Source organism: Hydra vulgaris, chromosome 03, assembly GCF_038396675.1.
Source record: "Hydra vulgaris chromosome 03, alternate assembly HydraT2T_AEP".
Taxonomy (NCBI): Eukaryota; Metazoa; Cnidaria; class Hydrozoa; order Anthoathecata; family Hydridae; genus Hydra; species Hydra vulgaris.
In genome coordinates this window covers 4,874,239-4,895,178 of record NC_088922.1, presented here as the reverse complement: position 1 = coordinate 4,895,178, position 20,940 = coordinate 4,874,239, and the positions used below count along the sequence as shown (strand labels likewise).

Genomic DNA, 20,940 nt, shown 5'->3' with positions numbered 1-20,940 from the left:
TTTCCACTGAGGTCTTCATATATATATATATATATATATATATATATATATATATATATATATATATATATATATATATATATATATATATATATATATATATATATATATATATAATATATATATATATATATATATATATATATATATATATATATATATATATATATATATATATATATACAAGACATATATGTATAAATTACGGAATAATCATTTAACAATATTATTCTTATTTGAATAATAAATAATAACATTTTTTTTTATAACAGCTTAATGAATGCTTTCGAGTCCTTTCCGTAAGTGCTGTTGAAGCAAGGTACTTGCAACGCTATAATACGCCAATTGGGTGCAATAAATTCATTGTAAATGACAGTTTTTTATGATATTTCAAATTAATAACTCTGTTATTCAATTTTTTTTATTTCCTTAAGTATGCAAAATTTACCACACCACTATGCCAAAATTACAATACTAGGTCGCTAATTTCGTCACTTTTGAGTTTGAAACAATTTTTTACATAAAAGTCGGAAACAGTTTTTAAACTGTTGTATTATAGATATTTCTACAAAACATTGATATGCATGATTTATATGCGCAATAAAAGCACCTATTGTCTATAAAAATAAAATAGCTTGTTGTACCAAAATTAACCTACTTTAGCTTATTTTAGAAAAGGTAACATTATTAACTTACATATTATATAATTACAACTTTTACGTTAAATGTTATACATTTATTTTTGTTACAGGCAATGGTTTTGAATACACTACCTATCTCAAAACTTATGTTAAATCAACATGAAATGACTGTTTGGAGGAAGTAAATAATATAACTTGCATTCTACTTACTATGTAAGATTATTAATTTCAAAGACAAAATTTTCTTTCATTTGTAATTGTAAATAACAACCTTTTTCCAGTTACTTTTATATAAGTTGCCATCGCTTACTTTTACACAAAGAAGCAATTTATTTTTATGGTTTTTTAAATATTATGTTAACTTTTTTTACATATAAAAAAATTAATTGGATTTCAATGTAAATTCTGACATAAATAAAAAACTAAATTACTTTTTGAAGTAAGTTACTTGACACGACTAACCAGTAAAAGTAAATTACATTTACAAGTAAAAGTAAACAAATTTTAAAAGCAAATTACTTTTACTGGTAATAATAAAATACTTTTTCAATTAATAGTTATGCATTTAAAAAACCAAACATCACCCAGTAGGCACAGCGACGTGACAAAAACGTGAATTTCACGTTATTTAGGCACGTGACAATTAGGTGACTTTTTGGTCCCCATGAAATGACCAATTCACGTGATTTATGGACGTGTTTTTCACGTTACTTTTGGCACGTGATATTTAGGTGACTTTTTGGTCCCCATGAAATGACCAATTCACGTGATTTATGGACGCGTTTTTCACGTTACTTTTGGCACGTGATATTTAGGTGACTTTTTGGTCCCCATAAACTGTCTAAAAGACGTGCTTTTTACGTTAATTTTGGCACGTAATATTTAAGCAATAATTATGCTTTATAATTACAATTATAAGTGTTTGGATTCGTGTAAAGAAAAAAAACTCATCGTCGAGGAAATATTTAATACGTATAAATACATGGTTTTATTAGTCAGTATATTAGTTCTTGACATAAAAATTTTTAATTTGTAATAAAAGCTGCATTTTTGTTAAAATATCCTCCTTATATCCAAAGTAATAAGTACGAAGTCGTAGATCTGCAACTTACGAAGAGCACGCTTCAAACTTATATATCTATTCTCCCATAAAAGCACGCTTCAAACATAATCTAACGAATCAGTCGATATTTTCTTCTATAAGAGCACGCATCAAACTTTATCTAATGAATCAGATTTAGCTGAAAAGAAACGAATAAAATCTTAAATAATAATATGATTATTTAATAATTATCTTAAATCACAAACTTTTAAAACAAATCTTACTTTGAGAGTTGCCAACTACTTTTGGCAACAAGATTTTCTAGGGTGTTATTTGTTTTCTTTTATCTAAATCATTAAATAATTTTAAGAAAACAATACTAGTTATTTGCCTTCTAATTTTATACTCTGATTGCTAAAAAAGTAAATAAGTATTTAATAAAAAAAGATGTAACAAAAAAGTCGACAGATGATTAAAAAAAAGAAGTACATAATAAAAAATACAAGTTTAAAAAAATATTTTTTATCTATATATATCTATATCTAATATCTATCTATAGATTTATCTATATCTATATCTATATAAAGTTAATTACTGATGGGCGTGATTAGAAAAAGACCTGTACTCACCTTATGTGATAACATCTGTGTACTATGTGATAACATGATAATTTGTTTTCTTTGTTTTCCATCTTCTTATATTTGCATCTGTTTCTGCATTAACTTGTTCATACATTAACTCACTAGATGCAAAGGTGACAGCCCACAAAGTTGCTTTAAATGAGTAATCTACAAAGTTTTGAACAGCATTAAATGTCATTTTAGAATGCACACAAAAATTAAAACAATTTATAAAAATGTAATAGTTATCACATAACCACAAAGCATTATAGTGGGGATTTTATATCATGATTTTCCTTATCCATGGTCAGATTTTCACCTTGAGGCTCCTTTTGCTGTGGAAACATTCACCATGACTAAGAAGCCTCATCTACCCCTAATTATATACAATATATTAAGTATAAAACTAAAAATATGTATAATAAAGTATTGTCAAATTAGGTCACCAATAAATACAGAGTGCAGAAAATTCAACTCAGAATCAAGTTGCATTCTCCAACAAGATATGAATTAAATCAAATTCTTACTACAGAGTGTGATCACAAAAGAAGACAAAGAGAGGGAAAAGTGAAATTTCTCAAACTTTAAAAGTTAAAAAGTTATTGGGTTTTACTACAGAATGATATTCCTAGGCAATAACATAACAATACCATTGGGTCTTCCTAGTTAATATTATATTATGCAGAACTTATCATTTGTCATATAGCTTAATAAATTTAATATTAAATAAGTTATAACTTATTTATTATCAAATTAATTACATTGACAAATTTGACAGTCTAAAATAGTATACAATATGGTAGAAAAAAAGTATACCTTGTAGTAGGGTTTGATCTTTTGCGTGTTGCAATATGAGAATTATCTGCCATAACGTTACACAATTTTGAACTAAGCTTTATAATATATTTATTAAACCTAAATTGATAAAACTTGGTTATAAGATAATATGTTTGGATAAAATATTATATATGTGACATTTTATTTTTGTCAAAAATGCATTGCGACGTTATAAGATATCTTACTACTTTTTAAATTAATTATTATAAAATTACAATGCAAAATAATTACATTATTATAAAAGTAAAATAAAAAGTAATTACAATAATGAATATATAAACTACATATTTCATGTAATCATTATATCTAAAATATCCGGAAAAAATTTACGGAAAATATCCAGAAAAAATTCAGAATATTTCCCCCCTCATTTTTCCCTTAATTTTGCATTCAGCCAAGTCTTTTCTCAATTTTTTAAAAACTTTTCTTAATTTTTGTATGAATGATGACTAAAATAACATAAAAACAAATAGATGAATAATATATACTAGTTATATGTTGTAATAAAAGTTGTATGTATGGAAAACTTTTCGGATATTTGGAAAAAGATAAATTTCAGAAAAATATCTGGTATTCTGGGAATATCCTGAATAAGGTTATCCCTGAAACTAAATTATAAAAAAATAGTAAATAAAGAATATCTTTCCAAGTTTCTAATTACAGGTTTTTATTATGAATAAAAAAAGTTCCAAAATACACAATATTTTGGCAACGTAACATTCACGTTTTAATCAAGTAAAATTGTCACCTGGACAAGGTCACCTAAAATATACATGATTGAAACATGAAGAAGGAAACGGGGTAAGAGCAGGCATCAAACTTTATCTAATAAATAAGTCGATATTTTCTCCAATAATAGCTCACAACACCAAATTTAGCTCAAAAGAAACAAATAAAAACTTAAATAATAATATGAATATTAAATAATCATCTTAAATCACAAATTTTTAACACAAATCTTACATGGTGAGTCACCAACTGTTTTGGCAACAAGATTTTCTGGTGTTGCTATTTCTTTGATCTAAATCATTAAACAATTTTTGAAAAAGCAATGCTATACTTGAGAGAAACTTGCTTTACATATTGGAAGGTCGCCAACATTGAAAGATAAGTAAAATGCAGTTTTAAATACAATAGCATCATAATTATCTTTTTGTGGGGAAAACATCGAACAAATCCGCATTAATAACCTGTTTTATATTGTACATAATAACAATAGTAATAAAAGTCATATAATATATATAGTAATCATTTCGCATAACTCGAATATATATATTAACCATATAATATTTAAATAATATAAAAAAAGGAAATAAGTATTAACATTTTTTAACAAGTAAAGCACGAGATCAAGATGTCATATATTATAAAAAGATTAAGTATTTAATAATAATATATACATATATCAATGATAAATAACATGACACATTTATTTATTGATATTATCTTGGGTAAATTCTTTAACCTTGTTGATAAAAACCAAATAAAGAAAGAAAATCTATTTTGGGTTTTTATCTAAACGACTCTTGAGTAATAATGTATGCAGAAGTTCTAGAGACATTATTATTGCTCAAGAATCAAGAATAAGTTCTGCTAGAACTTATAATTTGTCCATGTAGCTTACTTAATTTAATATTAAATTCGTTATAACATAACTTATTTCGTACTAAATTAAGTAAGCAAAATGGACAAATTCGCCAGTCTAAAATATTATATCATAAAGTAGAAAAAAAGCATACCTTGTATTTGAGTTTAATCTTATTTGTGTGGCAAATAGGGACGGCAAATAGGGTACTATTTTATTTAACTTAATTTGATATAATTTAAATATTAGATATTACAACTTAAAATATATTGTTCTTTTTAGTTCTGTTTTAAATGCATTGCGTTAAAAGATATTATATAGACCAATTTTTTTTTTTTTTAATTGAGATAATACTACAATAAAAATTAATTATATTATTATAGAAGTAAATAATTATAACTAATATAATGAATACAAAAACTATACTATAAAAAAATAATTAATATAATAAAAAATATTATTTCACATTTCTTATGCCAGTTTTTTTGAGAATAAAAAAAGTTCCGAAAGACGAGATATTTTGGCACGTAACTTTCACGTGACTTTCACGTAAAATAGTAACCTGGACGAAGTCACCTAAAATATACGTGATTGAAACGTGAATAAAACGTTGCGTGCCTACTGGGCAGGGCTGTGGAGTTGTAGTCGGAGTCGCGGAGTCGTGACATTTTTAGCGGTGTCGGAGTCAGAGTAGGAGTCGCTAAACAAAATCGCGAATCCGACTCCAATAGTAAACCTTCTCGGTATTGCACGTGATACACAAAATGTTCAATTAACCTTATATTCATACTAAACCTCTAAGAACTTTTCATAAATTTAGAAAAAAAAAAACTTGACTTATCGCGTAATATTTTTTAAAGAATTCGAAAAAATTTGCTTTGGAATCGGAGTCGGAGTCGGAGTCGTACTCTGAAAATTTCAACGATTGGAGTCGGAGTTGGAACTTTTTTATTACAACTCCACACCCCTGCTAAACATAAGTAATTAAGTTTCACATGTTGTATAATTTTAAGTTAAAAAAAAAAGAATTACTTTTAAATGTAGGTAATTTTTATATTTTAATATGAGTTATGCTTAATTAACGCCGATAAGAAATTCGCGTTTTTACATCAAAATAAATATTTTTGAAAATATTGAGGTTATAAAATGACCTTAATTTTTTGATTCAATTTATCTCTAAAAATAAAAATTTTGAAAATTAAAAAAAAATTTCTATTAAAAACTCTCTATTAAATTTCTCTATTAAAAATACTTTTTTAAATATAAAAATAAAATATAACGATGGAAGAACATAGACTTAAAACTATTTGGTCGGCATAAAACGTCACATTTGTGATCAATCGAAACCGAAATTTGAGCTGAAACTCTGACGAAAGTACAGAAATTTCGGTTCAGTAAAGCCGTAGCCAAAACCGAAATTTCGGCCGAAATTTGAGAAAGAATGTTGAAAATCCCTGAACCTTTTATGATCACCGAGTTAAAGCAAAAAAAAACTATTTTACATTTATCTAAGCAATCACCATGTAACATAATTGATAAAAACTATATTATGTCGAGACATTTCAATAATTAAAGTTGAAAAATGAAATATTTTCCCTGCAAAATACATTTTATTTCATGTTTTCTGACAAAAGTCTGTTTCTTTCATTGAAAGAATATCTCCAACAGTTGAAAACAACCTTTCAACTTTGTTAAATGTTGGTGGAGGTGTAAGGAATCTCTTTGTTACTTTTGCCAAACCTAAACTTTGCTTTTAATGTTGTTTTCTAATATAGATCTATGAAACTTCAGACCTTCTTCGGAGTTTGAATCAATTTTTGAGATATTGTCAACCTAGCCAGGCATTGTACTTTGCAACATTTCAGTCCTCTGCCGTTATGATCTGATGTCAAATAAGGGTATTGTTCTTTTTTTAATTGCAATAGACTCAGCTTGATCTGAAGTTGGTATATTTTCCGGACTGCCGTTAGTTGTGAGTATTGCTTTTTCAGTTAGGAAATTTTTTAAAGTAGGCTGTAGGTGTCGACTTCATAAATATAATGAAAGTCCGCTAAGAGATTGAAGTTTTGGATTGTGTGCTCAATGAGATATTTTCAAATCGCAGATATTGCAAGTTGCGTATTTGGGATCACTGGCTGATTCAGTAAAATGATTCCACAAGCAGCTTTTATATCGTTTATTTTCCAATGTAAAATTTAGCACTGAGAAACTAATGATGAAATTATTGATTTTGGTTGCTTCACCTAAATGTTAAATCATTTTATGAAAGATTTGAGAATAGTAACTTGAAACTATTATGTAACGTGGTTTCGATTAAAATTTCTACAATTGTTATAATTGAAAATTGATTTACTAACAAACGATTACAATTAGGAAATCGTCATGATCCCACTCTAAACTTAAAAAAAATGTTCTAAAAGTTTTGGTTCATTTCGGTTGTGGTTTGAACCGAAATTTCGGCCGAAACTGGAAAAGTAAAAAATTGTTGAAGCAGAAATTTCGGTTTTGGTTTCGGCCAAAATTTCGGCCCAAGCCGAAAGTTTCCGTTCACTAATTATCATACAATCTTTATCAATTATAGAAGACATCATTCACAACAAGTAATAAAAATGTTGTTTTTTTTTCTGAATACTTTTTACGAAGGTTTAAGCTTTATGTATAAATAAAATGCTAAACGGACGAGTAATATACATTTTATATTGAAACGGTCTTTATGTTCGTTTAGCTTTTATATTCCTTTTACCATTTTAGCTCTAAGCTCTTCAGTTTAAAGTATAACAAATTAATATATACTCTCATCTGCCAAATAACCTATAGCAAAGTAAAATAAAATCTTTCAAAGATTTTCAAAATTTTAAGATTCTAATAAATAGCAGGGTCAGAAATATAGTTATAAATGTAATTATAAGGAAATTATTATCTTAGCAGATGCTAATTTTACAATGTATTTGATATATGGTTTTCAAGAAAGATCCGAAGAAGTATAATTCTAGAAAACGAAGAGTATAATCCTAGAAAACGAAGAGTAGTATTACTTCTATAATTCATTCAGAATGATCTAAAAAAAGTCAAAGATATTATATGAACCAACCAATGAAAAATGTTCCTAAAGTTCAAAAAATAAATGATCTATAAGGGTTTTTTTTTTTTATGTTCAAATTTTACTTTAGTTTTACTCCACAATACTCAAAGTAGTTACCAAATCAGTTCTGCACAAAAATAAATAAGTAAATAAAAAAAAGTGGTTTCCTTTTAGAAGAAGGAAGTTAGTAAATTTTGTTTTCGTCATTTTCGTAAAAATAAAGTTTGTAACAGTTTATTTTAAGTTTTAGTTTTTTAATTATCTAATAAAAAGCTTTCAATTTAAAATCATTCATTTACTTACCATATTAATGCATGATGTAGCAAATATATAAAAACAATTTAAAAGTTAAAATTGTTTTGATTTTCACCAATGTGATTCTATCGCGGAGTTTCTTGAATTTTATCAATTCTCAATATAAATGTTGTATTATTGGTATAATTGTGATAAATGTTGCAAAATCCGTCAGGGTTTTGTTTTGTTTTATCAAGTTTTGTTATTATTTGTCAAAATTTTTCATTATAATTGAATGTTTAGTTTTCTTTATAAGGATAAATTGTTATCTTAAACATTAAGTCGCTCTGACATCAAACGAAAACAATCGCATCGGCAATCATGTTGAACAAAAATAATGTTCTTTGGATGACCCTGAAGACCAAATGCATAGCCAAATTTGTCAGGGTTGAACCACTTTTTGGTAAACTTGAAGTACCGGTTTTCCCATTTTTGTAATAAAACTAAACGATGTTGTTAGGGTATATGAGTGTATAATTGACAAAAGACAAACTAAATAGGATTGTAAGTCAGCCAGCAGAAGTCATCCATCATTCTCTCATCGGTGCACCCCTGGTAGCAATGCTCAATAGTTGAAATCGTTTGGTGGAAACGTTCTTCATGCTCGTCTGTAATGTTTTTCTCAAAATGCTTGGGGAAAAAGTCCAAATGACTATGCAAAAAGTGAATCTTTGGGGACATTAGCACATTTATTTCGTTGAAGGCTGATAACAGTTCTGAGATGATGTCTTTATAGCCGTCCGACAGGTGCTTGCCTGAATAAATGAGTGCAAAGAAAAAATTCTTTGATAGAATACAAGTATTATGTACTAAACTCCTAAAACTTTCAGATACTTACCCAGAAAGTTCTCCACACAGTCTTTCAAAGCCTTCCATGCTCTGAGCTCAATCGGGGACAAGGAATCAGAAAACTGTTGGCTTTTCAAAAGTTTTCGAGTGTCTGGTCCAACAAATACTCCTTCCTTAACTTTTGCAAGTGACAGTTTTGGAAAGGTCTCCTTTATGATTTTCATCGGTTCGCCGTCAGAGTGTAATTCCTTGACACAGTTCTTAAACAGGCCAAGCTTTATGTGCAATGGAGGTATAATAACTTTGTCAGACTGAACAAGTGACTCATAGCGAATATTGTGAACACCAAGGGTCGCATTACCTTGTGCTGGCCACTCATTTCTGATGTAATGCTCATGTTTAGCGCGGCTATCCCACAAACATATGAGGCATGTGTATTTCACGTAACCTCCTTGCATACCTGTCAGCAGACCTAAAACTTTCAGATCCGAACAAACTCTTCACTGAAATATGTCATAACGAACAAGCTGAAAAATAGATTTCATTGTTTCATAAGATTCTTTTGCTGTAATTGAGTAAGCAATCGGGATGGCTGGATATCATTATACAAAAGGACCGCCTTTACACTTCTTGTGCTGCCATCGATGAACAACCACCAGTCATTCTCCACTTGTGTATAGATCCCCATCTTCATCAAACCGGGAATATCACAACAAGAAAAAAATTTATTGTCTTCACTTCTCTTAAAAAAGAAAACACAGGAGGATCTCCCTCATCATATGGTCTCGGTCTTATCGCTGATGGTAAGTCAGGGTAAATTATGCTGTTAGCTGTCCTTCTGGTAAATTGCGCCGTGTGTGTCAAACAAAAATAGCAATCAGTTACATGATCTTTTTTGTCGCGCCACGACATAGGTGTGTAAAAAGACATTCTCTTCAATTTACCCTTAGACCACAGGGACAGGTTAGACAGACATTTAACACAGATCTTATGGGGGGCGAAAACCTTGTCCTCATCCCCTAGTTTCATCTTGAAATAACCATAATCCAGGGTCTTAATTCGAGGTGTAATGGAACGCTCATCTCCGTTAAACATAAACCCCCCGCAAATGTAACAGAACTTGTTAGGATTGTTATAGCACTTCCGTCTCTGAGACATTCCAAATAATCTGGAATAGCAAAATTAGTTATAAAATAGTAAGAATTATAATTCATCAAAATTGAAACTTAATATTTGCTCACATGAATTAAACGGTGGATGAAGAATTAGATAAAATCGCTAAAAATAAATTGGTTCATTACAACAGTAAGAATTATCAACATTTTCACAAATTTGTTCTTCAGCTCAAGTAATAATAATGTTAAGTGATAATACATGATAATTACTTTGATATCAAGTCAAATAAATGTATTTGTCCTTTACATTCATTAGAGTAAAAGCATCATAGAAATTGTAACCATCGACTTCTCTTAGTATAAAGTATATGAAAAATGGAGAAATAACAATTTCCACTTTACAAAAAAATGGTTCAACCGAGACTATAAAAACTATACTTTCTTTCATCATTCATTAAGTACTAAATGTTTTCGTTACAGTTTCTCTTGTATAAAAATTCATGTCTGGTAGTGTTATAATAGCATAGTTTCTTTTTTTTTTTTGACTTAAAAATTTATATCCAATCCAGTCGAACGCTCTGACATCAAACGAAAACAATCGCATCAGCTATTGAATGAGATGATAACATTGCGAAAAATAAAAGAAAATCCTTAAAGAATTTTTGATAATTAAGAATGTTATAAGAAAATCATTATGAAGACGTCCCAAATAAATGATATAATTTTTATTCTAGTGAAGAAATAGGTTCTAACATTTGCGTCATGCATTATTACGGCATAGTTTCTTTTTTTTTGGAATTAAAAATTTATTTGCTATAAGCTGTTCTTCAGCTTATGCAAGAAAGTGGTAAGTTTAGCTGTACGAGAGCTAGAAAGATTGTTTCTTGTAAAAAAGTAGTTATAAAAGACTTAAGAATAATTGTATCATGTGAATAAATGGTTATTAAAACATAAAGAAAGATTGCATCACGTGAAGAAATGGTTATTAAAGCATAAAGAAAGATTGCATCACATGAAGAAATGGTTGTTAAAATATAAAGAAAGATTGCATCACGTGAAGAAATGGTTATAAAAGAGTTAAGAGATCATTCGAAGAAGTTGATATAAAAGAACCAACAACTTGTTAAGAATTTAAAATAAAAATGCTAAAAACATGATTGTTTAAAATTGTTTAACCAACAACATTATGTAAAGTAATGTAAAGGTTTATCTTAACCACTTCTTTACTTTTTTCGACTTTTTTTGAATTCTAACCGACTTTTTTGCGTAAATTAGCCGCAAAACTGCTTATAATAAATTATAAATAGCTTTTATGAGTAATTTATGTGGTTTATTTTTAATCACTGCTAATTTCACTAATAAACGTTCGGTGCCGGTGTGCCATGCTAGACAAGAATAAAATGAGGATAGAAAACTAGGAAAGAATAATTTCAGAATAGAATGTTTTATGATAGAAATAAAGAAACCTTACTAGAAAAGAATTTTTACAAAAGAATATTTTTTGGCAGAAATTTTGAAAGAAACTTAAAATACTTTCTAAGAAAGAATATTTTTTAATAAACGTAAACGACTTGCTTGGAAAGAATTTTATTTAATAAATGCGAAAAACTTGCTAGGAAAGAATTTTGTTTAATAAATCTACGATAATCTAACTAAATAAATCTAACTTGCTACGACAGAATTTTATTTCATTAATCCAAAAAAACTAGCTAGGACAGAATTACCAATTATAATAAAAGTGAATCACTGATGAATGATTCAGAAATTCAATTAAAAATCATAACTGTAATTACCAAATTGCGCGCAAATTCTTTCTTAAAATTTCTTTGCTAGCACGTTTTTAAAATTTCTTTTCTAAAATTTCTTTGGTAGTACGTTTTTCCAATTTTCTTTGCTAGAAAGAAAATGATTTTTACTTGTGCGATTTCTATCCTAAAAAAGTCTTTGCTAGCAAGCTTTTCATTTTTCTTTGCCAGAAAGGATATATGTATTTCTTTCTTCTTTTCTATCCTTCAATTATTCTATCCTAAAAAGTAATCATGTTTTTTCTATCATAGCAAAAATTCTCATGTTTCTTTCCTAGAAAGGCTTTCCTGAATTCTTGTCTAGAACCGGCCACCTTCGTGCCAACGCTGACCAGACTTTTAAATGCGAGAGCCGCATATAAATAATGACGTGTGCTGAAGAGCCGCAATAAATATGTTGCTATGCCAACTTCATCTTTAAAAAAATAATTAGCGAATATAAATTTAGATTTTTTATACAGGGTGGATGCTCGAAATCCGGACTTTTTTGACACAAAATAAAAATTGCAATAAAAGTATTAGTTTCAAAGCTATATTTCTGAAATTTTAAACAGTAATGTACATATACAAGAGCTTTCATTTCACTCAATCCAGCTGCCTTTAGCTTCAATGACTTGCTCGATACGCTTCCTGAACCTGGAGCAGGTGTGCTCCACCTCATCGGCCAACATGTTGGCAGCTGCATTAGTAATTGCTCCCTTTAGAGATTCAACAGTGTTGTGACTTGATTTATTGGTCTCACGTTCCAAAGTGCCCCAGACATAATAGTCCAATGGATTGAGATCTGGTGAGTTTGGAGGCCAAAAGTGCTTTGACCAGAACATAGGGAGATTCTTTTTAAGCCAACCCTGTACCAAATTGGAGGTATGAGCAGGAGCTGAGTCTTGCTGAAACACATATGGCCTACCATTGGAACACTTGTCCATCCAAGGTTTCACCACCTTAATCAGAAGGTCCAAGTAGACTTCTTTATTGACATTTTGGCCCTTCAGGAAGAAGTGTGGTGGCATGACATGGCCTTTGCTGGAAACAGATATAAAGACATGGATAGAGGCTGGAAATTTTGTCTGACCAATCACTGGGACATCTTCTGGGTCTTGAGCCAACCATTTGTCTTTTCTTCTGTTTACTTTGGCATCCACAGTAAAATGTTTTATCGCTGAAAAAACGAAGTTTACCGGCAGCTTCATGTTTTATTGATGCTAAAAGAACGGAACACTTACCCGCTCTCTTCTCCTTCATTGAAGTAGACAGCATCTGCCTGACTTTCAGGACATAGGACTTGTACCTAAGGTCATCACAGATCACTCTTCTTATGGTGTAATGAGACACATTCATATCTTTGCTTAGTTTCCTAATGGAGGTGCTGGGGCTTTTGTTGATCGACTTCTGTACTCTGCTGATGAAGGCTTTATTCCTGATTGGTTTTTGAGCAGTCTTTTCTTTTCACTCTACAGACTCTGCACAATATTTAAACCTCTTTGCAATATCTTAAACTGTGCTTTTTGGAAAGCCAAACCATTTTATAATCTCTGGGACAGAGTGCCCGGCGCGAAGGGACTTAACCACTGCAACTCTACGGTCATATTCCTTTGGCATGATGTGCTAAATTTGCAATTTTTATTTTTTTTCCCGAGAGTACAACTAGTGAACGGAAACTTTCGGCTTCGGCCGAAACCGAAATCGAAATTTCTGTTTCAACAATTTTTTTATTTTTCCTGTTTCGGCCGAAATTTCGGTTCAAACCGCAACCGAAATGAACCGAAACTTTTAAAAGATTTTTTTTAAGTTTTAATATAGAGTGGGATCATGACAGTTTTCTAATTGTAATCGTTTGTTAGTAAATCAATTTTTAATTATAACAATTGTAAAAATTTTAATTGAAATCACGTTACATAATAGTTTTAAGTTACTATTCTCAAATCATTCTTAAAATGAATTAACATTTAAGTAAAGCAACCCAAACCAATAGTTTCATCAAAAATTTCTCAGTGCTAAATTTTACAATGGAAAATAATCGATAAAAAACTGGTTTATGGAATCATTTTACCGTGACAGTTAGTGATTTCAAATACGGAACTTGCAATTTGAAAATATCTCGTGGATCGTTCAATCTAAATCTCAAAAATTGATTCAAACTTCAAAGAAGGTCTGAAGTTTCTTGTGCGACCGTGGCGCAGTGGTTAGAGCGCTTGCCTTTTAAGCAGGAGATCCAGGCTCAATACGAGCTTCGGATATATTTTTGCGTCACGGTAATGAAGGAGGCGTGAACTTCCTGGTTAAATGCACTTCTGCGGTGCTCTGTGACAAGACCTATAGGTCTTCTTGGGACACCTAAATAACAAAAAAAAAAAGTTTCATAGATTTATATTAGAAAACAACATTAAAAGCAAAGTTAGGTTTGGCAAAAATAGCAAAGAGATTCCTTAGACCTCCACCAACATCTGCCGAAGTTAAAAGGTTGATTTTAACTGCTAGAGAAATTCTTTCAAATGAAAGAAACAGACTTTTGCCAGAAAACATGAAAAAATATGTATTTCGCAGAGAAAATACTTCAATCATTACCTTTAATTGTTGAAATGTCCTGACATATCAGAGTTTTTATCAAACTATGTTACATTGTGATTGGCTAGATATATGTAAAATAGTTTTTTTTTTGCTTTAAATCTGTGATCATAAAAGGTTCAAGGATTTTAAACATTCATTTTCAAATTTCGGCCGAAATTTCGGTTTTGGTTTCGGCCGAAATTTCAGTTTCGGTTTCGGCTACGGCTTAACTGAACCGAAATTTCGGTACTTTCGGTTTCGGCTCAAATTTCGGTTTCGGTCGATCACTAAGTACAACGTTTGTTTTGATTAATGTTTGAATTTCGCAACATAGAATTTAAAAACAAAAAAATGCCGGCAAATTTAAAATTGTCCGGATTTCGAGCATCCACCCTGTACATCAATATTGATTTTTTAAATGGAAATTGTGCTTTTATAAATAAACTTAGTATGTACACAATTTATATTTAGTATTTAGTTTTTTTTTTACAATAACGAAAGTAAAAGCTATTCTTTAAATGTAAATTGGCTACATAAAATCTGATTCCTTTTTATTCACACTAGGAAACCATTTGTAGAAAAAATTGAGAAAGCATCTCTAAATCTTAAATTTTTTTTGAATCAACACAATCACAACAACCATGAATTTCCTTATAAAAATAATTGTAAGCAAGATATAAAAATCTAAAGATAAAATGTTTCTTTGAGAAAAAAAATTATTTTAATGTATTTGAATTAAACTTGTTTTTATTCGAATTGAACTTGCTTATAACCACCTAATAGCTATACTTATAACCACTAAAAGTTATAAAAACTGCTAAATATCAAATAAATCAACGACTACACAATAAAAAAAATTGGAATGAACTTCAATTAAGTTCAAATTACTTTTATTTTTACAATTAAAAAATATCTTCTCATCATTCAGCAAAAAGTTAGACAAATCCAGAAAAAATTCTTTTTATAACATCAATTATTTTTTGTTAAAGACCATTAGAAAATTCTTCTTGTATAATAACTTGCATAATTTACCATAAATTTATTAGGCACTAAGATTTTCAACACTACTGCTAAGTTTTTTAAAATCTGGTTTCAAGCTTGTAGTTGATATTCAAAGCAACTGTATTAAATGTTCATTAGATAGATTGGCACGATACTTTGATTTACAAATTTCATAGTAGAAAATAAAGATTCACATGTATATGTTGAACCAAAAATTGAAATAAATTTTATACTAATCCTTTTTAGTTAAGGATACTTAACTTCAGGAACCATTTTTCAAAAATCTAATAAAGCTAGTATTTTATGCAGCATTTGAAGATTTTGATCTTCTCAGAGATTTAGTAATTCTATTTCAAATTGAGATGTTTCCTCAAGCATATTTTCTGGTATTGGACAACCATCACTAATAATAGCAATTCAAAAAGGGTTTACTAAAATTGCTAATGATGATTTAAGAGCATACAAATCTTTAAACCTGTTTTGAAAGGCTTCAAATAAATTCTGTAGTTTTTTCTGGTATGATTATACCTTATGATCATCATACTGAATTGTAAGATAGGATTATGAATCATCTTCTTCATTTGAGGAAAATGATTAAAAATTTTTAAGGTAAGATCTTTCTGAAATAGAGCAATTTTTTTGAAAACTAAATATAGTCTGAACAAGATCAGATATATTTTTTTCTTTTCTCTGAAGCGACAAACTCAGATTTTGTAAATGTTGCATTACATCTATTAAAAATAAAATATCTTGCAAAAAAATCACATCGTCAAAAATTTCAAATGTCTTCTGGTTTTTAAGCAAAAAACATTTAATTGGTTCTAATAGTTCTACAAACCTATAAAGAACATCACTACTTGAAAGCCACCTTACCCCAGCAAGCACACAACGTTGAAACAACGTTAAAATAACGTTGATCAACGTCGATCAACGTTATTTCAACGTTGTTTCAACGTTGTGTGCTTGCTGGGACAGCACAGTAAAATGAGGTCACTTGATTTATCAGCAATATCCAATTCAATGATGAAATTTTTAAACTGTCGGTGATTTTTTGCGTTAGATTGAATATTATTTACAATCTCCAGCACTGATTTAAAAACAATTGGAAAATTAAATTGTTTTGCTGCTAAATGTTCTCGATGAATTACACAATGAACTGGGATAAACTCTGGATATGTAGGATCACTATTTAGTAAACCCATATTCCCAATGTGTTTTCCAACCATTGCTGTTGCACCATCTGCATCTAGTGTCAAGGGCTTGCTTTAAAACAACTCCTCGAGTTGCCTTTTAGCTCTACAAAATCTAGCAACTCTTCTTTCACAAGTACAACTGATGTTACTTATTTAACAAATATTGCCATTTGAGGGTTATCTTGAATATCTGTTGATTCATCCGATGCTAAACTGAATGCTTCACAACTTTTTAAGTCATTTAATAAATGATGTTCAACTTCGACACTAATCTCAGATATTCTTCTTTCAGTTGTATGTCGAGAAACTAAAATATTTGAAATTAACCTTTGAATTTTACTATTACTAGGATTTAAAACTGAGATCACATCAAAAAGATTTTATTTTATAAACTCTCCATCGGTGTAAGGATGTTTACTTTTTGCAATGTTCCAAGCTATAATAAAACTTGCTTCTGTTGTAATATTTGATTATTTGCTGTAAGATGAAATATTCATTTGCTGATTTTTAAATATTGTTTTAAGCAACTCGATTTAATTTTTTTATGACATGAATTTATTGGGTATTCTTCAGAAAAACACATATGTTTTGTTTCATAGTTTAACATTACATGTCTTATTATGAGCTAGTTCAGTATTGCAAATTAAACACATAAGTTTATTTTCTTTTTCAATAAAAGCGTATTTTTCTGTCCAATCACCATGAAATGATCTGTTCTCATCTTCAATTTTTCTTTTCTTACTTTTATTGTGAAGTGCTTCATTGTCACCTTTTGCTATTCCCATTTTTGACAAAATACGTCTTCCGGCTATATGTAATAAAAGTTTTTAACATCAGTAAATCAATGAAACTTTTAAAATGAAACGGTATGCGGTTCGCGAGCCGTTATTTGGCCATCTTGGTACATTTAAGTCATTTAAGGTGGTACACCACCAAATATTCTAAATTCTTTAAAACATGAAAAAAAATAATCAATTTGATATTAATACAAAATATATAAATTGAGAATGCTTTTTTATATTTACTTTTATTTTGTTTTGCTTATTTTGCCTCGTTTATATCAAAAAGCCCGTCTTTTTGATGGGTCTATTTATTCAAAACACAATATCTTGAAATATATTAATGTATAACCTATGAAGTTTTTGCACATGTATTGACATGTAAACTAAGGTATTGACATAGGGATTTTTAGATTATTTGGCTACATCAACAACTATTGCAGTTCTTCTATATAACATTAAAAAAAAAAATTTTTACGCCTAAAAACTAATAAATAAAGAGATGGGAGAATAATTTTTGAATTTTGAAATGTCATTCCTTACAACATAGTATAATAAACATTTCCTGAAAATTTGAAGTGATTTGCTTTACTACTTCACAAGATATCATGTTTTCAATAACACCGTGTTTCACAAAAATCAAAAACAGAGAAAAACGCAAAAGAAGATTTAATGACAAAAAAAATAAACTATAAAGTATGAAAAACTAATAAAATCCAGCAGAATAAGCTTGGCATGGTTCTAATTGAGCTTCCTTATTATTAAACCCTTTCTTTTGGTGGCTCAACTTCTGTCGTTGGGATTTTGCAGTAAGTGAAGACTTGATTGTATATTTTTTAATTCTACATTTATCATGGTTAATCAATCCGATATGAGTAAACGTCCAATACGTATTCCCAAATTTTTTAAAACATCAATAATCCCATGGGTACCTTCATTAAAATTAATAATTGCAGAATTTACTGACATTTCAATAATATTTCTATTTACTTAAATATGTTTGGGGCATCGTTTCAAGATTATAGCATTTAATGCTTCATTGTTGTTTTGTGTAAGACCGTGTAGGCACTTTTTAAGTAGTTCTTCATTGCTTAAGTCTTTGAATACAGGGACAAGAATATTTTTTATTGCTAATGGCAAGCTTAGCTTGGTTTATATGTTTTATGTCCACTTATATGGTTACGTTGTCATTTACACCAGCTGGCAATAGTTCGTGGGCAAAATTGATGACGTATACTCATGTCTTTAATATCAGAGTTGTGAAAAAGTACTGCCCATACAGCCTTTTTCATTTGATATATGTTACCTAAATTTTGTCTAATAGCCATTCCAAAATAATTTTGTAAAAGGTTAAGTGCTTTATCGGGTAACCTCCCTTTTCCTGCTACTGGTTTTCCATGACCTTCACCTATTTCTCTAAATACTAATACAGAAAGAACATTTATTTCATAGCTATCTCTTCCTACAGAATTATTAAAAAGATTTGAAATAGGTCTGGAAGTTTGAAATGAATGACACCAATCACAGGAAGTACAGCAAAGTTCCAAAGTCAAACAAAGTCCCATTCTTTTATTAGGACGATTTTGTATAAAAATTGAAGAAAAGCAACTCGGACATTTCATAACTTCGAGAATCATTAAATGAAGTAACTCAAAGTTCATTATAAAGTTGAAATCATTATAAACAAGTTCTGGATTTTTCCTGGCAATAATTTTTTTTGCACTGGCTATTGTTGTAAAAGAATTTGGCTCTTGTGGTACAACTGTGCTCTGGCATTGAATTTTTTGTGCTTTGTCGTAACGATAAATGCCTTGGTAATGTCTTTTTTTCCTTCTAACATAGGATCTGACCATCTTAAGGCTAATAAGTTAACAGAACCTAAGTCTTTTATTCAGAACAAATATTTTTTTAATCAGTCAGAATATTAACTATTCAACAAATTAAGCAGCATTTAGCGATTTTATTTACAATTTATTTTGAGAAAGTAATAATGTAAAACCACTATAAAAACTTATTTAAGCTTATGACTTATTAATTACAGAACAAACTAGAAATTATCCAGTTGTGTTTATGGATGTTTTGCGTTGCTAAGGCCGTTGCTATGGAAATTTTTTTTAAAGTTACTTTTTCTCAATATCAAAAAAAAAATTTGCCAACTAACTTTATATATTATTAATCTACAATAAATTGTCTAATTTCATTTTTTTAAAGAATTTGAGAAAATATTTGGTCTCGTACCACCAGAGTTGTTACTGCATAATATGTCTGGCAGATCTGTCGACATATTTTCAAACATATTTTCTGCCGACATAAAATATGTACCGCATATTTTCGATTGACATATTTTGACATAATTTTATGTCTGAATTATTTTCTGCTGACATAAAATATGTCTGACATATTTTCTGTCGACGTATTTTGACATAATTTTATGTCTGAATTATTTTCTGCTGACATAAAATATGTCAGACATATTTTCTATCGACATGTTTTGACATAATTTTATGTCTGAATTATTTTCTGCTGACATAAAATATGTCAGACATATTTTCTGTCGACATATTTTGACACAATTTTATGTCTGAATTATTTTCTGCTGACATAAAATATGTCAGACATATTTTCTGTCGACATATTTTGACATAATTTTATGTCTGAATTATTTTCTGCTGACATAAAATATGTCAGACATATTTTCTATCGATATATTTTGACATATTTTTATGTCTGAATTATTTTCTGCTGACATAAAATATGTAAGATATATTTTCTATGGACATATTTTGACGTAATTTTATATCTGAATTATTTGCTGTTTGATATTCTTGAAGAAAAAATCAATCTAACAAATTTAATGCGCATTTCAACTTAATTTATAGAGTTAAGCAAAAATAGTTTAAGACATTTGTTGCTTTTTTGCAATCAATTATAATTGAAGGTCAACAAAAAAAAATTTTTTTTTCTGGTGCCGAGCAAACAACTTGTTTTTTGGATTGCATTTCACATTTTGATTTCAAATATGCAACTCATTTTTTACCACCACGTCAAGTTGTAAAGATATTTGGGTTCAGATCTTTAATATTTGGGGTAAAGTCCCTAATATTGTCAAAAAAAAAGTTGTTCAAAAGTATGTCAACTTGGGTCTCAAAAAAAGCGTATTTTAGGAAGATATTATAGAGATTTTAGAAAACATAAAAATTTTTCCTTAAAATTTTTTGACAAAAAAAATATTTGAAAAAATCCTAAAGACTCTTAAAAAAATGTCAACAAAATGTTTTTCAGCAATAATCCAAAAAATACTTATTTTTATTACAAACGAATAACATCTTTAAAATCTCTATAAAATATGCTTCTTTTGAGACTCAAGTTGACATACTTTTGAACAACTTTTTTTTCGACAATATTAGGGACTTAACCCCAAATTCTAAATATTTGAACCCAAATATCTTTACAACTTGACGTGATGGTAAAAAACGAGTTGCATATTTGAAATCAAAATAAGAAATCCTACATAAAAAACAAACTGTTTTCTTGGCACCAGAAAAAAATTTTGCTTTTGTTGACCTGTGTTATGCTTCATAAAACTTTTATTTTAAATCCTATAATCAA

General features: G+C 29.1%; 2 long non-coding RNA genes across 12 annotated transcripts in view; one reads left to right on the top strand and one right to left on the bottom strand.

Moving 5' to 3' along the window:
- LOC136077885 (uncharacterized) overlaps positions 1 to 20,940 on the top strand; it is a 155,416-nt gene that overhangs the window by 100,820 nt on the left and 33,656 nt on the right. For all 8 annotated transcript variants that reach the window (XR_010637348.1, XR_010637342.1, XR_010637345.1 and 5 more), the window contains one exon: positions 752 to 854. This is a non-coding gene — a long non-coding RNA (uncharacterized LOC136077885). The remainder of the gene's footprint in view (positions 1 to 751; positions 855 to 20,940) is intronic.
- Positions 1,595 to 4,994, bottom strand: LOC136077884 (uncharacterized). 4 transcript variants are annotated; one of them, XR_010637337.1, is made up of 6 exons: positions 4,880 to 4,994; positions 3,889 to 4,161; positions 3,120 to 3,218; positions 2,313 to 2,471; positions 1,968 to 2,030; positions 1,595 to 1,882 (listed from the first exon to the last, which is right to left on the bottom strand). It is a non-coding gene; the product is annotated as an uncharacterized LOC136077884 (long non-coding RNA). The 4 variants fall into 4 exon arrangements; XR_010637338.1 differs by having other exon boundaries at positions 4,104 to 4,161; positions 4,880 to 4,988; XR_010637339.1 differs by lacking the exon at positions 3,889 to 4,161 and having other exon boundaries at positions 4,880 to 4,985.